The sequence below is a fragment of the Nannospalax galili genome, unplaced genomic scaffold (assembly GCF_000622305.1).
Source record: "Nannospalax galili isolate Female #2095 unplaced genomic scaffold, S.galili_v1.0 scaffold246, whole genome shotgun sequence".
NCBI classification, from domain to species: Eukaryota; Metazoa; Chordata; class Mammalia; order Rodentia; family Spalacidae; genus Nannospalax; species Nannospalax galili.
The window spans coordinates 462,519-484,918 of NW_008356327.1; the positions used below are offsets into that span (position 1 = coordinate 462,519).

At 39.7% G+C, this 22,400-nt stretch overlaps 1 protein-coding gene across 4 annotated transcripts in view; it reads left to right on the forward strand.

Annotated features, from left to right (window-relative positions):
- Positions 1-22,400, forward strand: part of Klf12 (Kruppel like factor 12) — a 518,406-nt gene that overhangs the window by 423,207 nt on the left and 72,799 nt on the right. The window lies entirely within an intron of this gene.

Genomic DNA, 22,400 nt, shown 5'->3' on the forward strand with positions numbered 1-22,400 from the left:
TATATATATATATATATGTGTGTGTGTGTAAGACTCTTGTTGCTGTTGTTTTATTTTCATTATTGAGACAGGGTCTCATGTATCCCAGACTGGCCTAAAACTTGCTGTATAGCCTAGGATGATCTTGAACTTCTGATTCTACTGCCCTTACCTCCAAAGACAGGTGTGAGTCACCAGACCTAGTTTTCTCTGTGGTGCTGGGGATGAACCCAGGGCTTTGTAAATGAGAGGCAAGCACTCTGCCAACCGAGCTCCAAGTATTTGTAAGTCTTATGGGGAGTTTAAGTAGTAGAGCTGTGTTAAACTCAAGAGGGTTGTTCCTGTTGCTCAGTCAGTTGAGCGTATATTCTACACTTCTGTTCAGTGGGTTTCATAGTGTCCCTTTTCTCTGAATAGCTCTGAATAAACCTTGATAGAATTCCTGTCCAGCCAAAACTCTTTAAAAGTATGACTTAGTTATCCCACTTTTCTCAGGTTCATTTTCACCATCTCATAAAAATTTTCAGTTAATCAGTTTATTAATTTTGGTAATTTCTATATAAATAGCCTCCTCCCCTTCATGCTTGACCTTGAATATCCTTGAATTTATTTTTGTTTTGATTTGGGTACTGCTAAGTTCTTGAACAAAAATGTAAATGGAATTTCTCAGAAATGACATGAACAATTTTTTTCAACCACAAAACATTTGATAAATGATTCTTTGAAGGCGTGACCTGAAGGACTTCAAGAGTGATTTTTTTATATGAAACCAGGAAAATAAATTAATGCTGGTTCAAAAATCTGTTCATTTATATATTATACAAAATTAGCATTTCAACCCATAATGTATCATAAAAAAGAAGATATAAGAAAGAAAAGAATTGAAGTGTGTACTGTTACTTCAAAGATGGATGGAAATTCATAGATCTCTATCTTTCCTGAATTTTATTTAGAATGGGATTTTGATTAGAAACTGACTTTTTGACTATATGAAGATGAGTACCAAAGATTCAGTTTCCAAATTAATTTACTTCCTAAACCAGGATTAATTTTGTAGAAACCAAATAATGACACTTTGAACAATACCTTGGCTCTGCCTCCTTGCCTTCATTAAATCTAATTAGTCCTCACAATAGCTTGGTAATGTTGGTAAATATTAGGGTCTTCTTTTTCACAAAGGGCGAAATGGAGCACAGAGGATGTGTCCTTTTGTTTTTCCCCAAAGCTGAGCATCCAGTTGCCCCAGAGCCAGACATTTTTGATGGTTGCTCTCAGTTCCTAAAGCATGTTGCTCTCTGTCAGTCCTGGAAAGCCGAGCGACAATAAAGCTGAGAGTTACTGCATGAATGAAAAGAGCAAGGTCAGGACCCTTGAGACTATGTAGAATTATAGCCCTTCTTAGTTGAAGGCATATTGTAGCAAAGAAACTTCACCCCTTGTGGAGAGAATTTGAGATGGTCAAGTGAGCAACTTGAGCCGGTGAATAGGAAACACTGTCAGGCCCAAGCTCCAGTTTCTGCCCCTTGGCTCTGAAAGGCTCAGTGGGAAATACTGAATAAAGGACAGGTTTTCTTTCCTTCTCTTTCCCTTTCTGCACTGGTAAAGTCATGGTAATTTGTTCATACTTAATTTGTAGTATGTCCTTTGGTTAGTAAGTTTAAACTACTTTTATCTTTAGATAAGTAATCCATGAAAAGCAAAAAGGGATTTTACTACTAGCCTTGAGAAAATTCAACTCATATTTATTTAACAACATTTATTTATAGTCCCAGGCACTGTTACAAGCACTAGATTAGAAAGATAAATAAAACATGGTTTCCATCCTCAAAGGGCTAACTGAATTGTAGGGAAGGATGGTGTGCTAGAGAGAAAGAGGAGAGAGAGAGAGAGAGAGAGAGAGAGAGAGAGAGAGAGAAAAAAAAAAACCCTTACATCCTGATACTCTCTCATTTGCTTCCTTGCTATACACACTGATGGCATGTGCATGCTCACATACATGGATGGTAAGCAGAGACACTCTCATGTCATGTAGATGGTATTTTATGGAAATGTATTAATAGTGCAATATTCAGAGGGATACATTTTCAACTCTATTTAAAGCAAATTTGAGAGTTTTACTGCTGAAAGGGAAAATATAAAGGAAGGAAGAGACTTAGAAAATCAATCATAAGGGCCGAGAATAGAGCTCAGTGGTAAAGATCTTGTCTTAGCATGCTTGAAGTTCTGGGTTTGAGTCTCAGCACTGGAAAAAGAAAAAAGAAAGAAGAAACTCCATCCCAGACAAGAAAACTTTTGAGTAAAGACCTTGTGTTAGTAGAGAAAACAGAAGAGTTGAACTACCAGGCCCTTTACAGATTAAATCAGATATACAAAGAGTTTGAGGTGTTTCTCAATTGACTCCAGCAGGTACAATGACAGATTTAACATGTATACCTTATTTGGTCAGGAGTTAGCTAAAATTTCTATGATATATACAGCCTTGAATCTTCCTTAGGTAAATATTACGTGTCTGGGATATGGAAATAAATCACCTGGCTGGGAAGAAGGCCCGTGAATCACCCAGAATCTATTTCTAGTGAAGTGATAAATACTTGATATTTCCTTGTGAAATATTGACTGTGAAAAATTCAGAAAGTTTAAAGACTCATCTAACAGTAGTGAAGAAGAGAAAGATATTTGCTCTCCTTAAAATAGAAGTTGGGGATAATTTGTAGAATTAGATGTCAAGTTCATCACTAGCTTGGCTCTGGCTTCTGTGAGAACCTCGAATAGTATGTCTGAGAGTTAAGAACAGTGATTTTTTTGAAGCTGAGTTAGCAAATGCTCCAATCAGCTAAAACTTTTCATCAAATAAACAGTTAAATTCCATAAATGATAAAAAGGCTTGAACATCCACTATGAAGTTAAACATAGGTAACATATGACTTTTGGTAGGTTCTGGAAATCAGTGGCTGTGGCCAACAGCTCCTAAGTGAGTGCTTATTATTGAGTAAATTTAATCTAAAATTTTAAGTAGCATTTTTCCCTGCATGCTGACATCGACAAGGTGTGTCATCCACTGGCCTCTTTCATGGTAGTATTGCCTTTGGAACTGAAAAAATACATGGACAAGAATGTCTTTTCAAAGCGAAAAAAAAAACAAAACATCTATCAAAACCAACAGAAAATATACTAGCACAGTGCACATATCCAGGGAGGGGATCAAAGCACCAGGGTTCATGGGGTTCAATGACAGATGTTAGGATGCAGCCATGGTTGAACAATGTGTTAAAGAATGTGTTAAAGGATTAAAGAATGACAGTAAGAATGACTTACAAGGGATAGTAGCATGCCAGTAAAGGAAAGTCGGGTCATTGTATGATTTTTTTAATAAGAAACTATCTGAAAAGAGCAGTCCAGTCCAGATATACACTCTGGCCTCCTTACAGCCACCACACGATGGAGTATTTGCTGATTTGAGGACTTTTGACCCTTTGGGCTTCGGTCATATTACTTTCTCTTTGCCATGCATCAGACCCTTTTTTCTTTCACCATTGACCCTACATGCAGGTGTCCAATATCTATTACAAAGGAGAGAAAAAGCAATGTTTGCATTTTACCCCTTTTAGGTTCATCGGTTGGGACCCTGTCAGTTCAACTGACAACAGAGAGGTTATCAAAAGACAAGTGTATGGGTGCATGCATTGCACACATGCAGGGGAATACCCTGAGATGAGTAAGTCAGAGCAGAGCTGGAACTTAGACTTAAGTAGCATCTTAATAAAAGAGCAGTAATTATTTTGGAGAGGTAACAGACAAAGAGAAAGGACTTTGAGCTTCTGGGGATGGGTGGCAATTTATGGGAAGGTAAATAGTGGTGGATCTAGAGGGAGGGAAGGGCTGGTTGTGAGATTCCTGCATTGCTACAGCTGAAGTGATAAAGAAAGTTGTCTCTCATGATAAGAATCGCCTTGCCCTTCCTGGCAGAAGGGGAGAATAGAGAGGCTTTCTCATTACCTTCTTTTCCAAGATTTATTTTATTTTTATTTTATGTGTATGGATGGATGCCAGATGTTTGGGTGTGCCCACAGAGGTCTAAAGAGGGCATCAGACCCCTTGGTGCTGGAGTTACAGGTGGTTGTGGACTGGGAACTGAACTGGGGTCCTCTGGAAGAGCAGCACATGTTCTTAACCACCACACCATCTCTCCAGTCCCATATCTGCTTCTTTTCAATCATCTTTTGTTATGGGGAGTCTTATTATAAACTAGTATGTTTCAGGGTGGCTTATCCTCCTAATTTTCACTACATAAATATTTTTTAGAACACTTGCCATTCTTTTTGGATACAATAATGCAAGGAAAAATATGTTTTGCTATCTTTTGGGCAAATGGGGCTAACTCTCTATTAAAGTACTAAATGTGAAGATAGACTAGCCGACCAGCTCTTGATAGAAATTTTTCTTGAAATTATTTTGTTGTCAAACTCACGGGAGAGTGGCCATTTCCAAGTCTTATTTCCACTATTGTATTCTCAAATATACAATACAAACCTGGACTCTGTGTAGGGTAAAGCAGGACCAGAAGGAGTTCAGTGAGGCTATCTGTCAAACTAATACTAAAGTTGGTTGACACTCCAGATACTTATTTCTAGGATAAGTGTGAATGTTCAAAGACATGGATAGCTCTGTAAGTATTCACCCTAAACTTTGCAAACTTTCTTCTCCCTTCATCCTGCTCCATCCCTAAAGGGTTAAAGTACCTGGGCATTTGTCATTGTTTGGTGGTGGTGGTGATGGTTGAATAGTTTACAGAACATGTGTCAAGAACCACTGAACAACATTGGTACCAGGTGCCACATCATAGAGGCTTCCCAGGCTATTTTTATGCTGACATAGAAATTTCTCTGCTTATGAGAGAAATCATCATCAGTAAACCAGAAGGAGTTTTCTCTTTTGGATGCTGCTATCAACAATCTCAGTTATGATTTCTTTCTTATCAGCATGTCTGAAATTTATATGTATGAAAAAGTTCTGGTTTCAATAGTTTCTAGACGAATTATGCATTCTGGATGTGAATGACATTTAACATTTGAATGTGTACAAGTTGTGTGTCACAAGATTTTGTAGAGGGCAGGGAGTTCCTTTTCACACTTTGATGCTTTACTGTTGGGTACATACACGGCATTGAACTTAAATATTTATATACATGCAGTTGCAAATGTTACAACTGACTTTATGGAATCTGTGTGAGGGGTATAATATATCTAAAATGTTTTTATGCCACAAAAATAAGAAAATTCTTTCTTGTTTAAGTCTTTTTCAACTAACAGAGGAAGATACTGAAGTTGTTCCTATTGGAAACATCTCAGAAAGTTTATGTAGAACCAGCCCTTTAAGGAGGGACAGAGTATTGCCAGACTGCTAATTTCTGAGTTTTAAAGGAAATATAAGCATCACCAGTTCAGGAAAACCTCCTCATCTCACATATATAGAGATGAAGACTCCAGAACAGAAATGGAATGTCAAACTGGGCATAAATCCAAGTCCTCACACATCTGTCCCGTAGCCTTTACACCATTGCAGTTATCTACCAATGCAGAGAACAAGAGAAATCCTCAGGATTCAGTAAAGTGAATGTTTCATTCACTACAAACTAAGCAGACGGCTTTTGCCTGGGAAGTCCTCATTAGATTAATGTAAAGCCAGCAGCTGAAACAGGAAAGGTTTATGAAGGCATTACTGCTCAAAACCAGTATGCAGCACATCTTTTGGCCAGAGCCTTGACTCATTTTCTACGAATCCTGCATATTTGATATTTATAGGTAATATTCATTATGTTCTGTTAGTTACTTTGACTTACAAAGCACAAACATAGGCTATCACGTGTGGACTTTAGTATATGAAGATTCCAGTTCCCCAAATACCTGACCATTTGAGATGCATTCAGCTCCTGTGTGCTGGCAAATAAGCCATAGGAAGTTGCCTAAGTCTTGGTTTAGAAGTCCGTTTTCTCCAGTGTTCCATAAAAGATTCAGAAAGCATGCTATAGTTGATTAACCAACAAACCTTTGGATTCATGCTGAATTATAAGAAGTGCCTATAGGTGAAATTACATCTATGTAGCCTTAGGGTGGCCTTGAGTTTGAAATCCTCCTGCCTCAGCTTCCCCAGGTGGAAATATAGGTGTGCACCACCACATCTAGATTATTTGTGTAATAACTTCAACCTCCTACTCAAATTTAGCTTCATGATAATTTTATATATTTGAGTATTGTGTTTTATCTTCCACACTGACTTTATTAAAAACCTTTGATTCAATTTTCTTCAATTCTCTTACCCCTTAGAATTTCAACAAGAGAACTTCATGATAATAGTAAATTGATTCTCATTCCTGTTGGTATTGGTTTATTTGATCTCTAATATCTCTTTAGCCACAATAAAGATGATGCAGTCAAGAAATTAAACTAGGTTATTTTCTGTAGTTCTTTCCTTAAGAATATGAGGATTGAGGCTCTAAGACTATGCTGAGTTATGAAGGTCACCAATTCTAAGATATTTTTCCCTTACATGTCTATGAGTATTTTGCTATTGGCCTACAGCTCAGAAGCATGTCAAAGATACATGGGAAAGCTGCTGTGGGGACACATAGGGCATGTCAGGGTGTTTTTACTGTCTTTGTTGATTCCTGACACCCACTCGTACTGCAGTCAAGTAAGGCTCTCATGATACTAAATCATCTGTGTCACACTGAGTAGTTACAGCATGACTGGACAATATTAACATATGCTGAAAAATGACTTGTTTTAGTTCTAAAATTTGTAGACTATTTTCGTCTAATTGTTATTTGGTGGGTTGGTTATATACAGCAACAAGTATTTAAATTTCATCTCATATGGAAATTTCATCTCAGATGGAAAGAATACCTAAACTGCTGTTGACTTACTGAATTTAAATTATATCACAAGGGTTATCTTCTGTCATAATCCTTTCACTTTCAAAGTTGTTCAAATGTTGAACTTTACAACAAATGATGTTGTAATAAAATCTGAACAAGTGGAATCATTAATATATAATGCATAAAACACTGTGCTCCAATATGAAACAAATATATATGTGTACATATAGAACCAATACTCCTTTTTTGGGATGCGGGGGTGGGAAGACAAATCTCATGTAACCCAGAGTAGCTTTGAACTTGCTATGTAGCTGAGGCTGCCTTGAATTGCTGATCTTCCTGACTCTACCTCTAAAGAGCTGGGATTACAGATGTGCACACCACACCTGCCTGAGAAGTGTATCCCTTCATCATAATATTAGATAGATGCATTCAAAAACATTGGCTATCACTAACAAACCGGAGCTATAGTCCATGTGAGAATCTGAGAGTAAAACAACAAAAGTTGGAACCCAGTAACAAATCCTAGTATGTCTATGAATAGGCAGGACTGTGCCAGGACCATGCTCAGAACAGCAGGTTCTGCAGGACTCCCTGTAGGAATGTGCAGTGTACCCGCAGTGTGCTTGGCTCCCACCTACTAAGCAACTTGGTAATGTCATCTTTTTGAATACAGAGGTTTCTCTGAGGACACAAGGACAGCAAAGTAACAATTTTAAAATAAAACATATTTCCACATTATTATAACTTTTTTCATCTGATAACTAGATGTTTATAGTCTCGGTATTATTCCCTTAAAGTAGGCTATTTATGGGACTGGAGAGATGGCTCAGCAGTTAAGGGCACCTGCTGCTGTTGCAGAGGACCCAGGATCGATTCCCAGCACCCACATGATGGCTAACAACCATCTGTAACTCCAGTTTCTGGGGATCTGATCCCCTTTTTCTGACCTCCACAGGCACCGCATGACACAGTGCACCTACCTACATGCAGACTTATGCACATAAAATAAAAATAGTTTTGAAAATAGGCGATTATTACATCTCTTGGCATAGCAAGTATCCTAGTAATTAATACATCTTTTAATGCTTTTTAAAACATTAGATAATGCGTTTATCAAAACACTGACACCAACCTACTATTATACCATTACTGGTCCCAGCTATAGAAATCCACAGGTAATAAGTAGCTCAAAGTTCATTTACCCTGCTGGAATCCACTGACCACTTAGAGCTATTATCTCCTTCTACGTTTTTATTCACTTTAGCATCCTTTATCAGTTGGGGGTCTTCAGTTAGAAATAAAGGAAACTAAGTGAATCTGACTTCCCTAAGCAAACAGGAATTTTTCAGAACACAAACAGGGAATGGAGTCAAGGGAGAAGGGGATGAGGAACCCAGGAACCAGAGCAGCAACCCAGGTCCAGCTAGAGGACTTAGAAAGCCATCTCAGGCCCAGAGTGGCTCAGCTCCAACTCCTTTATGTCACCACCTCAAAACCACAATAGTAGGAGGCAGAGTATGGACATGTCTCCAGCCCTTGGTCGAAGAAGGAAAGGCACCAGAGTTGACAGTACTAATTAGGCCATTCAAAGGGGATGAATGTGGAGGGGGAGGAGGACAGGCAGAAGGGGGAAGAGAAGAGTTGCTTTTCCAAAGAAAGACTCTTCTAAGTTGGTACCATCAATTTGTCCTTTTGTTGAATGAAGCTATCATGAAGAAAAGATGCTTTTATAGAGTTATGAAATTGAATGATTTCCCTTTGAGGTTATAATTTCTGATCTTTTTGATGATAAAGATATTCTCTCATTAATAGGTAAAGTAAGTGGCTCTCTCAAGTGTTCCTCTCTTTATTCAATGGATAAAACATAAGGATGTTTAGTCAGAATACACCTCACTGGAGTTGCATGTTTGAGCCTAATCACTCTCAACCTTTTTTTCCCTAGAATCTGATTTTGAATTACATATTCAGAAATATCTCCTTAAAACCCAAAATGCACTTCTTTGTTGATAAGAAAATAGGCAGAAAACAGATGCATAAAGTCTATGCCTGTGAGGTTGGGTTTGGGTGTAAATTTGCTGTTTTCATTCAGTTTGCCTCTAGACTCCTGCACTTCAGGATTTCTCTCATATCAATCAGTGAATGTCTAGCACAAACCATCCAAATTCAGTCTTAGAAAAGTACCATAGCTGGAGAGGTGGCTCAGCGGTTAAGAACACTGGTTGTTCTTGCAGAAGACCTGGGTTCGAATCCCAGCACCCACATGGCAGCTAACAACTATCCATAACTCCAGTTCCAGGGGATCCAACAGCCTCTTCTGTTCTCTGTGGGCATTGCATGGCATGGGTGCACTTACCTACATACAGACATAACACATATACACATAAAATAAAAATAAAATATATTTTTAAAAAAGAAAAAAAGACAAGTGCCTAAGAGATATTACTTCTTGGAAGAAAGTGCTTCATAAACCCCAGGTATTATTATCCCACCATCAGATTTCAACTTTACATGAACGCAATCTCTTTCTACCAACCTGGCTGTACATTGACACTCCTGGTATTTATTACAGAACTTGATGAGGCTGTAATTTACTTCAAGTCTCTGGAGCTTTTCATAACTCTTAACAATTTAGAATCCTGAGCTTATAGGTATGTTTAGGTTGGACTGTGGTTCAATATATTCTGTAAACATGTGTTCCGGAAGGGGTATAAGCCATATACAAAATAATGCAGAGCTTGCTTCAGCTTACCCAGAAGGGTAACCCCTCTGTCACCGTCTTTGTGTGAACATTAAATCTTCTCCGCTGGCCTATAAAATATGAGGAGCAGCTTTATAAATGGGCACATTAAGTTACATCCTGTAAAAAAAGCAATGATTTAAATCACCCATATGATGAAATTAATGTTCTTGTAAAATAGAAATCTCTTCAATTCCATCTGCTTTCCAAATCCTCTACACATTGCCTCTTTTTCTCCAAATTCTGTAAAAGAAAAGAAACGCTATTTTTCTTCCCCATTTGTAGTTTGCTGGAATGGAGAGAGAAAAGAAAATACCTTACTATTATCTTTCACTTTGGACCTGAATTATTTTGTGCTCTTGGAAGAACCCTGTAGCTTAACTAAAGAATGGTCTGATGTCTTACGGTGAAAGTGACTTACAGTAATTTTCCCAAAACTGCACAGGCAGTGAAGTATTTATTTGTGAAAGACAAGGAAGTACAGAATTATGTCTGAGAGAGGAAACAAAGGCCACAGGCAACCAGGCTACGAACGGAAGAGGGCTGCTGCCACCTAGAGGTAAAAGTGGGTATTGTTGAGAGTACTGTAAAGACTTTGGAAATGATGTTTGGCGTAGAAGTTGAATCCTAAAACTGAAATGCAAGCCAGGAACCTAGTCTCCCTTCCAAGCTGGACTGGACTCATTTGTCTCCCTCCCTATCATCGGTGCTGAGCCGGTGTTCCTTATGAGATTGGGGTGGCTCTGGTGGGTTTCCCCATTTGGGCCTACTGTAGCCTTGGTCATGCCCACGCAGTCCTAAGTCACTGAAAGTCTTCCTCCTGTACATTGTAGTCCAGTTGTTTGGAAACTACTGTAAAATGTCTTCTCTGCGCTCTGGATTATTCTCTTCAAATACTGTCTCGGGATCTCTGCTCACCATGCACTTTTCATCAGATTGCCTGGCTCAGGCCCTTTGGCCTTCTCACACAAAAGGGTAGGATGGGGTGTGGGAGACCTGAGCATCCCCAGAATGCCAGGAAGAGGAAGAACAGGACAGAAGTGTGGGACAACCAGTGAGGTGAAGTCTGAGAGTCCCAGGGACACCAGGAAGAGGAGGAGGCCCTGTGCCTCACCTATGTTATGCGAAAACCTTTGTCAGAGCCACTTGTGCTGTTGCCTGCCTAGAATCTTAGCATTTGAGAGGAAGAGGCAGGAGGATCAGGATCAACTTCAGCTATTTAGTGAGTTTGAGGCCAGCCTGTGTTACATGAGATTCTATCTCAAAACATAGGAATGAAAAATAAAACAAGACAAACAGCAACAACACACACGCAAAGAGATAGATGATAGATGATAGATAGATAGATAGATAGATAGATAGATGATAGATGATGATAGATGATAGATGATAGATAGATGATAGATAGATAGATAGATAGATAGATAGATAGATAGATAGATAATAGATAATGAAAGATGATAGATAGATGATAGATAGATGATAGATAGATAGACAATAAAATGCAGTACCACCATCTAGAATAATATGGTTTGGGCCATGCCATTGCCACTTAGGTTGGTAAGAGATGGCTATACATTTCTCCCTCTTAAAAAAAATGTCAGCATTTTTTTTTGGTCTTTTTGAGACAGGGTCTCCCTGTAGCCCCAGCTGTCCTGGAACTCACTATGTAGACCAGGCTGGCCTTGAACCCACAGAGATCTGCCTGCCTCTGCCTCCCGAGTGCTGGGATTAAAGGCATACCCCACCAGAGCATTTTTAATAGAAAACACTTCTCAACGAAGATACCCAGACTGTCAGAACACTTGCATCGCCACGTTGTGCTCGCTGCCCTCTCTTTTTGAGACTACCGTACTGCACACCCCTGGGGACTCATCACGTTCATGTGAAGTGGCCTGCCTGAGCACTAAAGTAGAACACATTGGGGTGGAAAGGGGAGAGAAAAAAACCTGAAGAAAATACATGGGTGAGTTTCCTCATTGCTTCCCTCTTCTCTCCTGAATCACAGACTTGGTTGAATGTCGTTTGTGATGATGATGATGAAGATGATGATGATGATTATGATTTCCAGGGGCAAAGAGCTTCCACTGAGACCAGAAGACACCCACAATACCCTTTAGCAAATGAGAATAGCAGCTCTACTGCCCCTTATTTATTTTAAACCCTTATGTTTTTCAGAAGACATTTGCTGAATCTCTTCCTAGTGGCCATGTAGGGGTTTTCACTGGATTACCATTTTTATTTTCTCCTAACCTTTCCTTAATTCTTACTTATGATTTAAAGGCTTATGTTCTAAGTCACTTAACAAACCTGCTCACTTTTGAATTATCCATAGGCTATCATGCCTTGCTTTGTTTTGGTTTGTTTGGTTTGACTCTATAATATTGTCACATTTCCAGCATGCCTGTGTCCATACATTTATTTCCTCATTCAGTAAAGTTATTGTGCCTGAGCAATCCACTTTTCTATATTGTGAGGACACTGCAGTTAGCAGGAAAAAGCAGGCTTCTGCTGTCCTGGAGCTGACCCTGTAGTGCAGCGAGACAGGTGGGGTGTGTCTGGTGGGGACAAGTATGCTGATGAAATGTGATTGATAAAGATGTGACTAGAGGATGAAAGCACACAGGACCTAGTTAGAACAGGCCTCCCAAGGGATGTGATGTGGGTGTGACGTGGTGGCTGGTAGCTGGGGGACATGGAAGAGCTGCAGATGGATCTGGGGGCAATTCCTGTGAGTGCTAGAAACCGCTCACACAGAGGTGGCACTCTGGGAACAGACTTGGAACATTCAAGGAGCAACACAAACACAAGGTCAGAGAGGCTGGGTGCACTGGGGGCTATGGGGAAGTTTTGAATGTGAGGTGATTGGATTTATATGGTGAAGTTGGACTGTTCTATGAGTGTAGGAGTGGAGGCAGGTGGATGAGGAGGGAGGCTTTGATTGTGGCTGGCCAAGAAGGGTTGCTCCTGATGAGACCAGCAGAATCCATGGAAAGAGGCCAATGGATGAATTGGGGTTTATGCTGAAGGCTGTATCAGCAGCAGTTGCTTATAGGAGGAAATAGGAAAAGAAAAGAATCAAGGGTGACAGGAGGCTTTTGTGTGAGCAGCTCGCAGTAGTGTTTGGGAGCTTAGAGTAGAAGGCAAGTCTAGAGAGAAACAGGAGATTCCCGGCATAGAAATATTCACTGAGGCCTGTGTGTCTACGTATCTATTTTTGAGGATAAGGGACAGAAATATTGTTGATATGAAGAAAACCCTGAAGGTAGGAGATTTTTGCGACTAACTGGTGACTCTAAAAAGGTGCAGAGACTGAGCCACAGTGATCCACAGGCAAATCATATAGAAGCTGTTCTGGCACACTCGTCCTCGGAGGACTGTATATTTCAGTCTGTTTCTTCTCCCACCTCCACAAACTGTCCACAGCCCATTTTAATGATGCCATCTTCCCCCAGTATATGTCCAGCCCAGGGCTGCTTCATCAGACACCCAACTTCAACTCAAAAAAAAAAAAAATGTTTCTTAATGCACAAAAGCCTCTGTCCAAGTCTTCTCTCTGAATACTTCAGACTAAAGGACATTGAAGTGGTTCATTCATTTTCCCCCAAGTCCAGTGTGTTCCCGTTCACCACCTACAAAATCTTCCAGACTAGAAACCTCATAATGACGCCAACTCCATAAGAACCTGTATAAATTTAATCCAGGTCTAGCAATTCTCCTAAATAGCTCTTGGCAGTATTTCTTGGCCCCTCTTTACCCCCTGTTCCCTTCCCATCTTTAGCATGGAGTATTCCTATAAGCTCCTCACTGGCCTCTTTCAATTTCGGTTCTTTCTACTTCACCAGAATTGCTTTTACCATGCTCAGAGTGATCATTGTGAAATGCCCTGAAGGTAGGAGATTTTTGCGACTAACTGGTGACTCTAAAAAGGTGCAGAGACTGAGCCACAGTGATCCACAGGCAAATCATATAGAAGCTGTTCTGGCACACTCGTCCTCAGAGGACTGTATATTTCAGTCTGTTTCTTCTCCCACCTCCACAAACTGTCCACAGCCCATTTTAATGATGCCATCTTCCCCCAGTATATGTCCAGCCCAGGGCTGCTTCATCAGACACCCAACTTCAACTCAAAAAAAAAAAAAAAATGTTTCTTAATGCACAAAAGCCTCTGTCCAAGTCTTCTCTCTGAAGACTTCAGACTAAAGGACATTGAAGTGGTTCATTCATTTTCCCCCAAGTCCAGTGTGTTCCCGTTCACCACCTACAAAATCTTCCAGACTAGAAACCTCATAATGACGCCAACTCCATAAGAACCTGTATAAATTTAATCCAGGTCTAGCAATTCTCCTAAATAGCTCTTGGCAGTATTTCTTGGCCCCTCTTTACCCCCTGTTCCCTTCCCATCTTTAGCATGGAGTATTCCTATAAGCTCCTCACTGGCCTCTTTCAATTTCGGTTCTTTCTACTTCACCAGAATTGCTTTTACCATGCTCAGAGTGATCATTGTGAAATGCCACTGGAATCGCTCCTCTCTTCACAATCCAGTTGTGGTTTGCCATGGTATGGAAGTCTAAAGCCTTTAACACACATACGAAGCCATCTATAGATATGTGAGACCCTTTATACCACACAACTCTTTTGCTCTTGGTCATCTTTCTTCCTGTAATTTTCCCATTTTTCCAAACCCTAAGTTCTAGCCACAGTCAACTTGTTACATTATCCAAATACTCTGATCATCAATTTTGGAAAACTTTGCTTAAAAGTTCTCTTCTCTTAAAGGACTTCCCCCAAACCCCCCCACTCCTCAGCGTGTCCCTATTCTGATCCACTGTTACCATATGAACCATGTTGGCATGCCTATCACAATGCATAGTATTTGTTGGCCTGAGTTTGTCAGTCTTCCTATATTCCCCTCAGTAGTCAGCCCCTCCCCTATAAGGAAAGCCCTTCCTCCCTTCAAGCACAGGGGCATGCTACAGTGGGCTCAGGCCACATTGGTCTCTAAAGCCAAATATGTCTTTTCAGTATCTTTAAAAGCCCAGAAATTTTAAAAATCTTGTCCATGTTGCACAGCAAATTAGAGCTAAGATATAAATTCCATTCCCTAACTTTGGTTTTTCTTTACACTTTTTCATGACCATTTCTCATTTCTTACAAAGTATTCAAGAAAAGCAAGAAAAGCAGAAATACTCAAATTCTCCATTGATGAGACATTTCTCATATTAGAAACCCTTAAATGTTGGTTGCATGATCTCTGCCCCTTCCCTGTTCATAATTACCATGCATGACAAAATGTTTGAAGTGTGTGGTGGAGCAGCAACCTGCATCTCGAAAGCCCAGATTTGACACCTGTTCTGTCACTCCCTAATTATGAGATCTGGCACAAGACTGAGTCCCTCGTGCCTGCTCTTGCCTATTTATTTTATAAGAATAATGTGACACGGAATGAAGGGGATTATGTAGGAAAGTACTTTTAAGTCACTGAAGGCAAAATGCTACAGCATCTTTCCATCATACTGTTTATCAATTTAAATTTTTCTCTTTAACTATAATCTTCTTTATGAATGCTTTAACAAAGCAAAACTTTGGTAAGTTTCCTTTTTCCTCTAATCTCCATGAACCACATTGTATTATAAGGGATTAGGATTTCACTTTTTACCTCCACCTGACTTTGGGGGGCCGCCCTTTCATCCACTTGATCCTGAGTTTCATTAACAGGCTTTCGTGGACATGCTGTCTCTTTGCTTTTTTTTTTTTTTTTTTTTTTTTTCCATTGAGCAGTTGTTCATGGCTGAGTAAAAGGAGCTGATGAATAAAAGCCTGGCCTTTTATGTTTCCTTGTAATTAGTCCAATAAAAAGGCTCTTCTGGATGGGCAATGTGTGGTTCATTTTGTTTAATTCCAAGTCCTTTGAGTGTACTAATTCAATGGGTTTGTTTGTTTCTGGTGTATATTAATGGATTTGAAGATCGACCTTGTAGTTTTTATCATTGTGCTTTCCACCACACAAAAACCCTCAAACATCTCCACTCTGAAAATAGGATTTAGAACACTATTTATATATGGGATTCAGAGTTCAACAGGATTAAGGCATGTGCCATTTCTCTTGAACAAAGAATAAATACCTTTTTATTTTTAGTCCATTAGCTAACTCAACAGGTACTGAATTTTAAGTGACAGAAAGCAAAGTGTCAATCCATATTGGCATAAAAAGTTAAATCATTTACGCTCCCAAGAAGGCAGACCTCCCCGGGGTCATAGTATGTGGTGTGCTCATGATCCGGAAGCATACGCTGATAGGTCGTCCCGATGACAAGGCATGGAAGACAATAGGAAATGCCCACCCAAGAAAATCTAGTGTGATATTGGCCACAGAGGGAGATACGACCTCTGAGAGTCATAAGTGTAGATTTTTATTCTCTAGTAATTATTTAAAGACCTTTTAAATTAACCTGAGGTGAATATGCACAAAGAACAAGAATCCAACAACTTGGTGGCTTAAGCCCAGGCTTTGGAATCTTGGGGTTTGGGGGAACATTTGGGGTTCAAATCCTGCCTGCTGTTGGCCATAGCAAATCTTCAGTCTCCACAACCACTTCCTGTAGAGGAAAATACAACAAAAATATCTCTTTCCCAGAGCTCAGCAGATTAAATTTGTACATTCGTTGTTGTTCAACTAATCATAACCAGATTCCATACATGGGGCACCATAGACCACGGGAACAAACTTCTCACAGTTCTGGAGGCAGTGGAGTCCAACATCTAGGCAGTGGCTAATTGCGCCCCTTCCTGGCTAGCAGAGGGCCACTGTCTATCTATGTCTTCCCAATGTGAAGAGGAAAAATTAAGCTTTAGTCTTTTTTCATTACTTATAAGGACAGTACTCCCAACCATGGACCTCACACAACCTCATCTAAATACAATTATCTCCTGAAGACCTTATCTTCAAATAACCATGACATTAAGAGAGAGGATGTCTATCTGTGCATTTTGAAGGGAATCAAACTTTCATTCTGTAATCATTTAAATTCACATTAAAGATGTGGACAGATAAGGATCATATATGTTTGTTATTTTGATTATTAATAAAATGTCACTTCTTCATTATCTGCTTGCTGAAAACCAATCACTGAAATATCATTTTTGCCTGGCTTTGCCTCTTATGCAACAAAGGAATCTGATTCAGGATTAGAAGTGGGTCTTGGAATCAATTACTTACCCCCGTGTGCCTTGTTACATTGGTGGTTAATAATTCACCGTCTGGTGGAGGAGGTGAGTCTTCAGAGTGACCTCCCTCAGCCCTTCATTTCCACTGCTCTCCCCAAAGGGAAACAGTGAAGTCTGGTTTCACCAGAAATGGATAGTGTATCTCACTAGAACCACTTTTCAATGATATTTTACACTCCTAAATTTTTCATAGTTTCAGTTTCATATATTTCTCATAGCCACTCTTTGAGATATCTTGAAATTTATTATTATCTTAATCCTTAGAGTGAAAAGAGAAAGAACTGAGTCAGGATTAAGGGATCAGTCTTCTTATTTTCATATTTCAGTTGCTATGTAATATCCATAACCTTAGGCAAGTTATTTAATATCTCTGTGCCTTGGCTTCCTAATCTATAAAATGGGGCTTACTAATGGTACCTGTCTCGTATTCTTGTGAGGATTAAATGTCCTGTATTATGTAGAAAGCTCTGAGGACAGTGCTTAGTACACTCAATAAATTTTGACCATTACTACGAACAGATAACAATACTAGTTAATACAGGCCATAACTAACATGTAGCTAATATTATTCCTCAGTATAACAGAGCTGCCTTGACATTTCTGTGAGCATCCTGCCCATTTATTCTTCTCTTTAAATGTTCTTGTTCTCCAGTGTTCTATCTCATTTGCAAAATCTCCCTTGATAAAAATCCTTCCCCGAGCTAAAGCAGACACCCATTGCTGATGACAAGCCTAGATTCATCACTTTGTCTGGGTCCCCACCACATCTTTCTGTCACAGGTCTTAAGTGTATGAATAATGTGTGTGCATGCATGCCCTCTCTTTTGGACTGTGGGGTTTCCAGCACTTAGCATAAAGCCTGGTACAAGGAGAAAGAAAGTATAAAGCATTTCTTTGAAAGAAAATGGTTTAGCCAATTTCCAACTCCATAACTAAATCACTCTTAATTTTTAGAATGATAAAAAATCTTAAAAGAAGTGGAATGTCTTGAGACTTTCCAAATTTGGGAAGTAAAAATAGGTATTTAGAAGCCCACCATATCATGAGCCTATGAGCCCCTCCTGTGTGCAGCCACCATTTGAGTGCTGGGAACACTAAGAAATTCTCAAGGAGTTTCTGCCTTTGGGTGAGAATTCAAACTCTCATGAATAAGCTAGCAGAGTTACGCTGCCTCTGTGTTGACAGTTCCTCATAGAGAAAAATATCACCTGTCATCACAGCCAGAGCTTTCTAACCCGTACTGATTTTGTCTTCAAGTATTCCATCCCATGTGGTCCTGGGAAACTAGCCTTGTTCAATACAACAGAACTCAGGAGTCAAAGTTATTTACATTTTCATTGCATTTATGTTTTTAATATATTTGTTTGTTTGCTTGTTTTCTCCAGCCAAAGATAAAGTTTATTCTATGAAGGAAAAGCGATGAAATACAGCATTTTGATATTTTTACATCCTCATTATAAGATTCTCGAGTTGTAGGGACTATGTTTTATGAAGGTCGCTGGTAGTTTTTGATCCAGTGTTCCTTTTTTTTTTTTTTTGTCTTTTTGAGACAGGGTCTCCCTGTAGCCCAGCTGACCTGAACTCACTGTGTTGCGCAGGCTGGCCTTGAACTCACAGCAATCCACCTGCCTCTGCCTCCCAAGTGCTGGGAATAAAGGCATGCACCACCACACCCGGCCCAGTGCTCCTTTTCTTACATGGTTATTGTTAATACAATTGCTTCCCAAGGCTGAATGTTGCTTTTATCTCAGCAAATTATCATGTTTTTCTCCTTTCCACCCAGTAGTACTTATTTTTGTTTTCATAAATGGGAAAGAGAGGGTATTCATCCGTTCCAGGTGGCTGAATGGAACAGCACACTTTCATTTCTCAAGGGAATATTTGTGTACCTTTTAAAGGAATGTGTCTGTCGGTTGCCTCTGCCCCATCATTGCTTCTCCTCATGTGTCTTAAGCATCCATGAAAGCAGGATAATAGCTGAACAGTCCCAGGATTGTCTGCCATAATAGAAACACTACGAATAGAAGTTAGAAGTTATGTTTGCATTTCCATTTATTGTTTTCATCTGTGTGGGTTTTAAAACTGATTTATTTTATCTATACCAGTGTTTTGCCTGCATGTATGTAAGTGTACCATGTGTGTACAATGCCTGCAGAGGCCAAAATAGGGTGTCAGATCCCTTGGAACTGCAGTTATGAATGGTTATTGGTCTTCATGTGGGTGCTGGGAACCAATCCTGGGTCCTCTACAAGAGCAGCCTGTCCACTTCACCACTGAGCCATCTCTCCAATCCAATCCCTATCTGAGTGTGTGTGTGTGTATGTGTGTGTGTATGTGTGTGTGTGTGTGTGTGTGTGTGTGTGTGTGTGTATTACCTGCCCAATGCTACTCAATTTCGAAATGCCCTTTGAATGAAGATTTGTATCTAGGTCTAGGGATCCATACTGAAGGATCAGACATTCACCAACAGCCTGTGCCAATGCATAAAGAATGTGCTATGTGCTTAGTGGGACAGTAGCATCTTTGAAATGTAAATAAACATGGTACATCATTATCAGATGACCACTATCTAATGTTTTCCACAACAACTACTGAATCCGTTGTATAGGGCCATACCCTTGAGTTTCAAGCTTTCAGACTGACCTGGGATGAATAAATACAAAGAACATGAATGAATCCAAGCAACTCAATGACAGGAAACAGTGTTGATTGAAATTTTTCCCTTTTGGCTTGGGTCATCTGAAACAATACCTTGTTCTGCAAGTTGATGCTTCTTCATGAATTTAAAGGCCTGTGACTCTAAAGATTACCTATGTGTTAACAAAGGATCATTTCTTTTTTTCTTTCTGTACTAAGTACTTTGGCCTAGAAGGTTAAACACAAGTCATTCTTGTATGTAATGCTTTCACAGATATGAATCCTGTCATTGTCACAACAATCTGGACAGAATGTAATTTTTGTTAGGATCATTATATCTACTTATAAACACACCGTTACAGTTTTGTGTGTTAGAGCATGTCCTTTAAGTCCAATTGCTTAAATGTCATGTGATTTTGTACACTGGGAAACCGGAGCTTGCTTCAAGTCCGCCTACACAGCCCTCTTTGTCATGAGCTTTCACAGCTTCATGATTCTAGCCGCAGCTGGGTAAGAGTAGTGTCACCCTTTTTCTGCTGAAAATATGTTTATGCTCAGTGTGAATCTGCAGTGTGCACTCTCTTATGTTCCCAGAGGAGCTGTGGTATAAGTGAACACCAATTCATTAACCCAAAATTCTCCTGAGAAATAAGATTATAATAAATATTAAATGGCCCTAATTTTAAGCACTCAGTTACTGAGCCATTGACAGGCCTTAGTCCAAAAGCCATAGTTGATCAGAATATTCCATACCTCCAAGTGGAGACATCATCTAAGAAAGTAACACCAGGATATACAAAAATCAGCTTCTTCCTGAAACAGTAGTCCTCATATAAGATAAACCCAGCTGGCTAATCTTAGAAATTAATGAACTCTCATCATGTAGAGATGAGCACAAACCCTTCCGCATGTGTATCCATACGCCATCCTTTAATCCTTTTCTTACCTTGAGTTTGGGGAGTGATGAGCATTGCTGCCATGCTGGTCTACAGCAGCAGGTGCTAATCTCCTTGCCTTGTGTGCTTGTCAGTTCCTTCCTACTGGCCCTCGGAACCTTGGGGCTTCAGGTAGTTCTTACTGACCTTCCTTTTCTGGCCCTCCTCACTATCACTGCAACCCATACTACACCAGACCCACGTAGACCCTCTGAACAAGCTCCAGAATGTCCAACCCTCAGACTGCTGTTATCTAAAGTCCAAAAAGGCTTCTAAAGAGCTCTTTTGAAAAGACTCCTAACCTAGGAGACCTATATCCATCCTCCCAAAACGTTCTTTTCTTCATTCTTTCATGAGAAATTCACAACCAACCTTTGAAACATTCATACTCAGTATCATTGACTACCATTTTGTCATTGAAAGATAGGAGAGTCCAAACTATCACAATGATCTGTTCTCACAAACCACCCAGTACATCACTGCCTTTGACTTCCAAGTACAACACTGATCTACTAACCCTACCCAAGCATCCCAAAATCACAATGGAGTTCTTATCGCTAAGTATAGAATTTAAAATCATACGTTGGCTGTTCTACTTCAGTTCAAAGATGCCACCGGCCTCGGTATTTGGGTTTCTTTGAAATATAGGAAAAATATGTATATAGAAGATTTAGCACACATAAGAAATTTACAGATTAGTGTGAAAGGTTACTAAGGTTCTTGAAAGGCCATTTCACAAGGCTTTGTGAAATTGTAAATTATTTTCCTCTCTCCAGAATGCTTAAAACACAGTCCTACCTCAAGGCGCTAGTGAATTGTGAAGACTTTTAAAATGCTTTCACTCATGTGACTTAACTCCCTTTACTAAAGGCAGTAGCTGTCTTTGAACCCGTAAGTGTGGTTTTCCTTATTGACACAGCAGGGATTTTTAAATGAAAATTATTTATTATAAAGTTTTGGTTCTGAACCATGCTGATACCAAAGCAGATTTTAAAGCTCTGTTTCTTGGATCAGCTTTTACCAAATACACATAAATGTATGTGGACCATGAATGTTGCATAGTATATGTCCTAGATCATTTGGTCAGCTTTGTAGAGAACAGTGGGAAAGAAGTTTCCGTATAATTATAACTGAACAGGGCAATGTTCTTTCTAGTGTTCCCCTTCTAATCTCCAGATGTATTCAATTTTTTAGGTAATTGTGTAGTAAGTCATAAGTTATATTCTATGGTGATTTCAGGATCTTAAAATACTGTCCGTTGTATATAAGGTAATGCTAATAAGGCAGCAGAATTTCAGTCTCTATTTAAATTAAGATGGCTCAATGGGTAAAATACTTGCGGCACCATAGACTTGAGGACCCGAGTTCACAGTCCCTGATATTCACAGAAAAGCCAGGTGTGATGGTGCGTGTCTGTTGACCTAGGGCTGGGAGTGGATTTTGGGTGGATCCCAGGGTCTTTTTGACTGGCCAGTCTAGTGGAAACAATGAGCCCAGTTCAGTGAGAGACCCTGTCTCAAAAAGTAAGGTGGAAAAGTAACTGAGGAAGACATTCACATACTCTGCACACATAAACACCATATAAATACACACAAAAATTTAAATAAAAATAAGTTTTTAAAGACTATTCAATGCTGAGATGATGTTAACCCCTTTCTGATGGGATTCTGGAGGAGAAGCGCAAAACACAGATCCCTTGTCCCTCACAGAGGAGCATGCCTAATTCTTCACTCCCAGTTTCTTCATACTTGAAGTCTAGACTTTTGGAACTTCATCGCAGTCCAGAGCTGAGCAAGACATGTCCCCAGTCTATCTGAAGTATGCACATTGTGTCTTCCCTCCATACTTGCAACTTTTCCTTTAGGTTGAGAAACTGATGGACAGATCCAGGACTAAGAGGAAAGACAACTAGAAGAATGAGACTACAGCCTGACCCTTCCCTTGTGCCCAGGAGAAAAAAAAACATGGCTCTCCCCACATTAATGAGAGAGTGCTATGAGACAGCTAG